We start from the raw sequence: 8,157 nt of genomic DNA, 5'->3' as shown, positions 1-8,157 counted from the left end.
CCGGAGTTGGCTATGTGCAGTATGGTGGGTAAAGCAGAGATGGAATGAGTCTGGTTCCTGTTAATAGGGCAACAGGGAGAGGAGACAGAGAATTTCACAAACTTTAGCAATAGTCAGTGTGAAGGAGTACAACAAAAACTGCAAAATGCTGTCAGAGCCAATAGAGGGAGGCATGTGTTCTGCTAGAGGAACTAGGAAGTCATCCTAGAGTAAGCAACAGGCCTTTGCGAATTCAAAAGTGTGTGTTGATGGCCTATTGTGTTGTAGACTCCAGGTGACAGTCTCATCTATGTCATGGCATTTATTAATTGAGATAGAAGATTCAGATAGCAAAGAAAAGAAAATCTTCCGATGCTTCTTGGATAATATTCACTTTTTAAAATATTTATTTATTTATTTATTTATTTATTTATTTATATCACTAACACTGCCCCCTCCAACCCCTTCCCACAGAGTCCCCCTACTCCTCCCCTATTCCTCTGATGCAGAGAGGGGGCTGGATATCCTCCTACCCTGATGCATCAAGTCTCTGCCAGATTAGGTGCATCCTCTCCCATTGAGGCCAGGCCTGTTAGGAAACAGATACCAGTCAGGCTATAGTTTTAGGGAGAGTTGGGAAAACTATGTCCTCATGGAAAATTTTACTTATTTATCATGAACACCTGTCTTGATAGGGGACTCCAGAAAACAGAACCAGAAAACCCCTTGTTTTTGGAGTCAAATCTCCAGAAATGAACTACTGTCAATGGTCACATAGTAGAGACTTGCAGTTCCCTGAACTGCTATAGAAATTCATGTTGGCACAGGGCATGTGGTTGCTAATGAGGTATGCTTCTATATGTTGATTGTATCTTAGGTTTTCCATTGCTGTGAGGAGACAATATGATCATGGCAATTCTTATGAAGGAAAACATTTACTTGCAGATGGCTTAGAGTTTTGACGTTCAATCCATGGTAGGAAGCATGGCAGTGCACATGCAGACATGGTTCTGGAGAAGGATCTAAGAGTTCTATATCTGGATTGGCAGGCAGCAGGAAGAGAGAGTGACACTGGGCTTGGCTCTCCCTTCTGAAACCTCCAAGCCTACCCCAGTGACACAGTTCCTCCAACAAGGCCACACCTCCTCCAACAAGACCACTCCCACTCTAATAAGGCCATACTTCCTAATGGTGCCTCCCTGTGAGCCTATGGAGGCCATTTTCATTCAAACTACCATAGCTTGAAAATACTTTTAAAGTAGTCTGTTTAAGTGATTTATGTTCTTATTAAATAGCCTCTTGCCTTTTCTCCAGATATTGTCTAGTACATTGTTCAATTACACTGTATCTCTGTGTAGTAGAGATGGATTTTTTTTTTTTTTTTTTTTTTTTTGCTATGATGAATGTTTAAAGCAGACACGATAGCTACTCTGGGAAGAATGCAGGAGACAGGAGGGGACATAACAGAGAGGACAATCAGACAACGAGAGACACAAGAGGAAGCAAGCACCTGACTTGTCTAGTATATTGTTCACATTCTTGACCTCCAGCAGATCTCTGGTAAGCCATTGGGTTTTGATTTGGAGAAAGGTGATTTGGGGAACTAGGAGGAAAAGTTTTCTAAATGCTGCTTTTTTTTTTTTTTTTTTTTTTTTTTTTTTTTTTTTTTTTTTTTTTTTTGAGGTAATACCACAGCTGGCCCAGATGCCTCAGGTCTCCATTTCAAGTTCTAACATGAGAACTAGGCACTGATCCATCTCACCTGCCTGGCATGGTCCAGTCCTTCCTTGCTGGTTGGCAGGTATATGGGTGGGCACAGGAGTGAATATGGTCTGTTGACTTTTCAGAATCCTGAGCTCCATGGGTTTTGTACATGTCACCTCTATGTAAATAGCATATATTTCCTTTTCCCTTCCCACATATCACTTCCTGCTGTGATAGTCAGGCATAAAAACCACAATATTATCAAGGAACCACCACAGAAAGGATAGAGAGAGCTACAAAACAGTACAGAACATTTCTCTCTCAGAAAACTCCAAATTTTAATTTATTTTTCCGTGCTAATTGGCAGTGTGAGGGTGAGGCAGTGACTGAGCATCTCAAAGCTTGTTTCCTTATGTACACACTGAGGGACAAATGAGAGGCTATAGTGTTAATAAGATCAAGCCAGATATTTACATAAAAGATCATTCAGACAATGCTGTATCCAGCCAAGAGTTAAGTGTAATGACAGCCAATCAGTCTTGACCATTTCTTCAGATGGCATGAATTACTCAGGCCATCCAGATCCTCTCTCTTAGGAGGTAGGCAGTTATCTTAAGTGCATTGGCTGCTGGCAGCTGTAGCTATAGTCTCTCTGAGAATTGTCCTGTGCTAATGGATGCAGCCCTGACAAGGCTGTGCTCCCTCCTATGAGTAGTCTTGACTGATTTCTGTTAGGTGATACAAAGACCCAGCCCTCTAGCCTCTGTCATAAATACCCCTGAGGGATCCCCGGTTTCAGAATTTACTCAGTGATTGAGAGAGGCCATTGCTAGAAGTGGCCCCAAGCTTCCCCTGTTTTTCTGCACTGAATAGCCCTGCTTTCTTTTCTCCCTCAAGGTTACTCCCAAGAACATCTTTATCAAACCCACCTGTGTATCTCAGCACCACATTAGATTTCCTTAGGATTTCAGAGAGAAAACTGTTTTTGCTCAGCCACTTAGGGGTACATGTTTTTTGAATCAAAGGATGTGAGAGGGTACAAAGGTAGTGACCCTTGAAGCCAAATGGGGCCAAAAACTACAGAACCTCAAACTACAATGTGATATACTCAGAATGGTTCTTTTCTTTACCATCCAAGCTGGCCCAAGCTTTCTGTACACTTTATTCAAAGACTGCTTCATCCCAGACAAATTGAGTTCTCTGCTTACCCTATCCTGGCAAGCAAGGCTATGTGGGGAAGAGAAGACAGCTGCTCCTGACTTGAGATCGTATTCCTTTACCTTGCTGCTGTTTAAGAGGAAGTGACAGATACTTTACCAGGAGAACTGGCAGAGGAAATAGAAAGTGAGTTCTAGAAAAGCCTGTCTTGGGCTGTGAGTTCTGAAGTAGCTGAAGCATTACCTAACGAGGCCATAATAGACCTTTGACAAAGATACAGAAAGCATTGCATTGCAGCATATCTGCTTATAGCTGGCTTGACAAAACTGGATGTTAATGGCTGTCGAACCTTTGGCCACACCTAAGGCTTTAGTCTTAGAAAGACTTATGATATGTAAGCCGGTTTAAATAAACCATATAAGTAATTATGGAAGAAGTGACTCAGTTGTTGAAGTGCTTAAAGCATGAGGAGGCCCTATGGCACATGCCTGTAATCCCAGTACTTGGTGACAGGGACAGGAGAATTGTTAGAGCTCATTGGCCAGACTGCCTAACAGAAGCAGTGAATTTTAGGATCAGTGAAAGACCCTGCCTCAAAAATAAGCCTAGGAATGATAGAAAAAGACACAGCATATTACATCAACTTCTGGTCTCCACATGTGCACACACATGAACACACACACATCACTCCTAATTCAATGGTCACTTGCTTCCTCCAAGACACTATTGTGTTTGATTTTTGGTCCCAAGAAGGCTAGGTCTTGGTGTAATTGTGAGAGACTGCATAAAAATAGTAATCACGTAATTTATCAAGGATGTTCTAAACTCTGGATGGCTTTCAGGACACATGCTGGGTAGGCCACTGTCACCATCTGCAGCATTGCCACAGTGCTCAACCTTCACAAGGTGAGCTAACTTCTTAGAGCTGCAGTCCACTCAAGTACCTTTTCATACCCCTAGTAGTAGAGCATTGGGGTTTTTGATTGCTTGCTTACATTCTTCAATATCCAGACCTGTCTCTATTACACTGAAGGGCAAATGCTATAGTTGGTGTCTAGTTTCATCAAAAATAATGTCTTCTATAATGAAGAACTTCAAATGTCAGGGGAAAACTGCTTCCTACAGCAGTATTTTTTTCTTTGGTAATCTGCTATGCAAACCGAATCAGCAACTTATCCGACTCCTAAATCTTTGCAAGTGTTATGTGTTACAGAAAATAGAAAAGTTATTAAAGTTATGCCTATAGGGAAATATGAATCACAAAAATCCAATCAACTAGAATTAAAAGCTTCAGATTTTGTGTAATTGATGCGGAGGTTAGTATTAACTCTAAAAAAAAAACCAAATTTATTAAAAGTGAAAACCCATACTCAATGGAGTCATCTTTGGGCACATGGAAGTCTTCTCAGATTTCAGGGTAGTGTGTTGCTTTCAGGGCCTTCTTGGGGATTCAGTAATAGAGAATAAATCTCACTGTAGAATTATGGCTATGTCAATTAGCTGAAAAGAGACATCTTCAAAAAAACAGCATATGTACATTAGTCTGCTTCTAAAGATTATTGCTATTTGCTTGAAGCAAGACTTTTATTGCCTGTTGGGTCAAATTTTATCTCGAATCTTAACTTAAAAAGCAGCTGAAAAATCATGCTTGAATATAATGTATGTCCTGATCTTTCTTTAGTAAACTCCATGGAAACTAAACTAACTGAAGATCCTTTGATGAATGAAGAAGTTGAATCCTGGGTCCGAATTTTCACTTAAAGCTGTTAGCTATAGAAGGTAGGTAGAGTTGACATTCCCACAAAGCATTAAGAAGGCACTCTTGTGGTCAGTCATTCTCAAGGAGATAGAAGAGGGCATATACTTGAAGGTTTTCCATAAGTAAACTGCAACCTAGGATCAATGTGTGAGGCTCTGGAGTGCAGTCCTAGACTCACAGAAAAATTAGAGGACGAGCCAAGATTTCCCATTTTTTCCTCTTATATGCTCATAGCCCCTTTGCTTTTTGGTCCTTCCTTCCATCTGTCCATCTGTCCATCTGTCAGTCCTTTCTTTCTTTCTCTCTTTCTTTCTCTCTCTCTCTCTCTCTCTCTCTCTCTCTCTCTCTCTCTTTCTTTCTTTCTTTCTTTCTTTCACAAGGTCTTTACACTCTAGCCCAGACTACTTGGAACTCATAGTAATCCTCCTGCCCCAGCTTCTCACTTGTGCCTACTCCTAGTACACCCTTCCTGTTATTGTGCCACATTTGTTAAAATGACACTTTGCTATCATCCAGAATCCACAGTTTACACATGGCCCCACTTGGATATGTGAGTGACTACTATCATTATGGTATTTCTTCCCTGAACATCATCTTTATTCTAGACACCCACCCCTTCCTCCACCCTAACCCTCCCACCCACTTACCTTTTCATTACCTACAAGGCTTACTCTGTCTATGATACCATGTAATTGGGATTACCTTTATTTATATATAACATGTATTTAATTTCCTGTATGTTTTTCCACAGCACTATAGCCCATGACTTTTTCCACACTGAGTAATATTCCATTGTTGGATATACCACAGCTTTATCTTTTACCCACTCACGGGCTGCATGGTGTTATGGCTCCTGAATTTTGACAGCTATGGATGAAGCTGTCCTAGCCACTCCTGTGGGTTTTTGTGTAAACATGGGCTTTTGACTTTTCTGCGAAAATACCATAGAATGATTGTTGGATTAGATAGCAAGATTATTTAGTTTATTTAGTAAGAGACTCTCAAACTCTATTTGCACAATGGATTTCACAATTTAGTTTTTAAAAAGAAAAATATGTCTTTAAATGAAATGTTTAATAACTTCTGAAACCTTTCAAAGGCAGGCAAACTTTCACAATGGATAGTAATTAAAACAAAGAGGTAAGGCTATGTCAGGTTGTTGTGGGTGAGCATGTAAAGCCCCATAGCTACATTGGCAGTGGAAAGGGCAAGCAAACAAAGAAACAAACGCGGTATATACCCTAGGAATTAGGTGAGAAAATATGAAGGAACAGGGTTAAATATAGCTCAGACCTTTCATTAGTAATACTTCTTAGTCTTTTTTATCTTCTAAAAACTCCTGAGTGTTCTAGTTATTTTCATCGGCATCTACAAGTATTTATTTAAATTTTATGTGATTTACTTTGCTACATGTGATGCAGAGTCTAGAACTGGAAGTAATATATTCTTTCACATTTTGTTGTGACAATCAGACACGTGAATACACTCTGTCTCTTCTATTATTTTCCCATCTAACTTTACTTATCAGCTCTGTATCTACATAGCAAATTAACTGGTTGGTCATTGCCTTTTATACAAGGATCAAGAAAAATGTCTTAGTTTGTGAATATACCCATTTCCCCACCCTGTGTGAGGCATTTTATTTACAAAGACAAAACACAGATGCAAACCTATAAAACTTTACAGAAAGAATCTAGGTATCTATTTTGATTGATCCCTGTTCTGTTAACCAACAGCTTGGTTTCGGGGTCCATGATGGAAGTGTGATCTGTGAACCCCAGTTGGAGAGGAAGGTTCCAGCCACAATAGTGTCTGCAGGGTTCTTAAAAGTGTTTTAAAATGTCATTGCCAAGCATTGCAAATATGCAGTCAGTTTTTTTCTGTACAACCATGGTGGAATGTACACACACACACACACACACACACACACACACAGAGCATATTTCACCATGATTTTTCCATACGTAGACATAAAGCGCTTTGATCCTATCCATCCCCTTGCTGCCTGCTGTCACCTGTCTCTTCTCCGTTGTCTCTTTCCATTTCTGCAACGACCCCTTTTGTTGTCAAGTTTCCCCTCCACTCACATCCACACATGAGAGGTACCACACAATGCGCATCTGTGAGATTCAGCTTTATTTCTATGTATCTTCCAGAAAATGCCATAATTTTATTCTTATTCATGGCTCAATAGTATTCATGGCATACCCATTTTCTACTTTTTTTTTTTTTAAATCTACTCTCTTTCCAAGGGACATGTATGCTGATTGGACAACTTGTATATTGTGAAAAGTATGGATTTGCAGACTGATGGATGCTTTGAGGATATGTACCCAGGAGTGAGATGACATCTAAGAAGATGATCTTTCTAGGCTTGTTTCTGAGAGTGAGAGGAGATATTACTGGTCTTACTGGGTTTTATCCTGAACGTTTTGGAATAAGTCTTTAAATGTTAATTAAATTATTATGATTTGGTTACAATGAAGACTGGACACCCTGAAGGAGATGACAATGAATGGATACTCTGAGGCTGTCTGTGGGTCCCCTTTACTGGATGGCATACAGCTGACTCTCTGAATAGCCCCACTAAGCAGAAACTGCCTGGCAGTTCCTTATTCCTCCTGAAAGGTGGAAATCCTTCAGTTATATTGTCTTATGTTCACATTAGAAGTCAGTGACCAAGTGTGCCCGTGTTCCTGTGTAAGCATCTTGCCCATCTTGGCTTTTTATCCCATTCTTCATGCTTATGCTACTCTCTGTTCTCCACAAATCTAAAATCATTAGTTTTTCTGTAAACGCATCAAAACCTCAGGTACTGCCTGTGGAACAAGTCCAGTTTCCATGGCCTTCCTACCATCCCCACAGGTTGGCTGCTCACAGTCCTCCATGTCAAACTTGCTCTTGCTCAACACTGAACTACAGTTCAGTACAAGGCTCACCTCTGTATCTTGGGGTTTCCCTCTCTTTCACCTGGATTCTTTGACCCAGGGACAAATTACTTCCAGGAAGCCTGATGACTGTTACCTTTGAGTTTCTCCAAATGGAATGTTCCATTTCTGATGTCCTGTAGGTCCCTGCTAATCTCCTAGCATTATGCACACCACAGGATGCTGTCATTCTGTTTAGGTGCCAAAAACTTTCTGAGAATTCCTTGAAGAAAGTGCATTGTTTCATATCGACTCTGAGTGTCTTGTTCTTTTGTGACTAGGAGTTAGAGAAAAAAAAAGCATGTTGTGCACACATAAAAGAGACAAACACATGGATCACCAAGTGTCTCATTTTTTTTTTCTTAGCAAACTCAATCCCTGTCAATTGTGTATTGCACCCACCAGCCATACAGATTTGTTGATTGCTGGTTTTAAAGCACAAACCGTCCAGCCATTCTTTCCCCTGAGCACTGTCTCTATAGGATCCAAACAAAGAATGCACTTGGGCAATCACATCTATCCTTTACAGGAGCGAGGCATTTCTGTCTAAGGGAAAAAAAAATAATTGCAATGCCTACGTGCATCCCTGTGCCATGGTGGGTGGTTAATAGATGAAGCATCATGTTTAAT

At 40.4% G+C, this 8,157-nt stretch overlaps 1 long non-coding RNA gene across 2 annotated transcripts; it reads left to right on the top strand.

Annotated features, from left to right (window-relative positions):
* The first annotated feature begins 1,401 nt into the window (after nucleotides 1-1,401).
* On the top strand, nucleotides 1,402-7,841 carry LOC143435251 (uncharacterized). 2 transcript variants are annotated; one of them, XR_013105387.1, is made up of 3 exons: nucleotides 1,402-1,539; nucleotides 4,523-4,620; nucleotides 6,853-7,841. It is a non-coding gene; the product is annotated as an uncharacterized LOC143435251 (long non-coding RNA). The 2 variants fall into 2 exon arrangements; XR_013105386.1 differs by lacking the exon at nucleotides 1,402-1,539 and adding an exon at nucleotides 1,662-1,780.
* Nucleotides 7,842-8,157: the final 316 nt, after the last annotated feature.

Source organism: Arvicanthis niloticus, chromosome 20 (assembly GCF_011762505.2).
Source record: "Arvicanthis niloticus isolate mArvNil1 chromosome 20, mArvNil1.pat.X, whole genome shotgun sequence".
Taxonomy (NCBI): domain Eukaryota; kingdom Metazoa; phylum Chordata; class Mammalia; order Rodentia; family Muridae; genus Arvicanthis; species Arvicanthis niloticus.
Note: the sequence above shows the minus strand (reverse complement) of the source record. Positions and strands in the feature narration are given on the sequence as shown.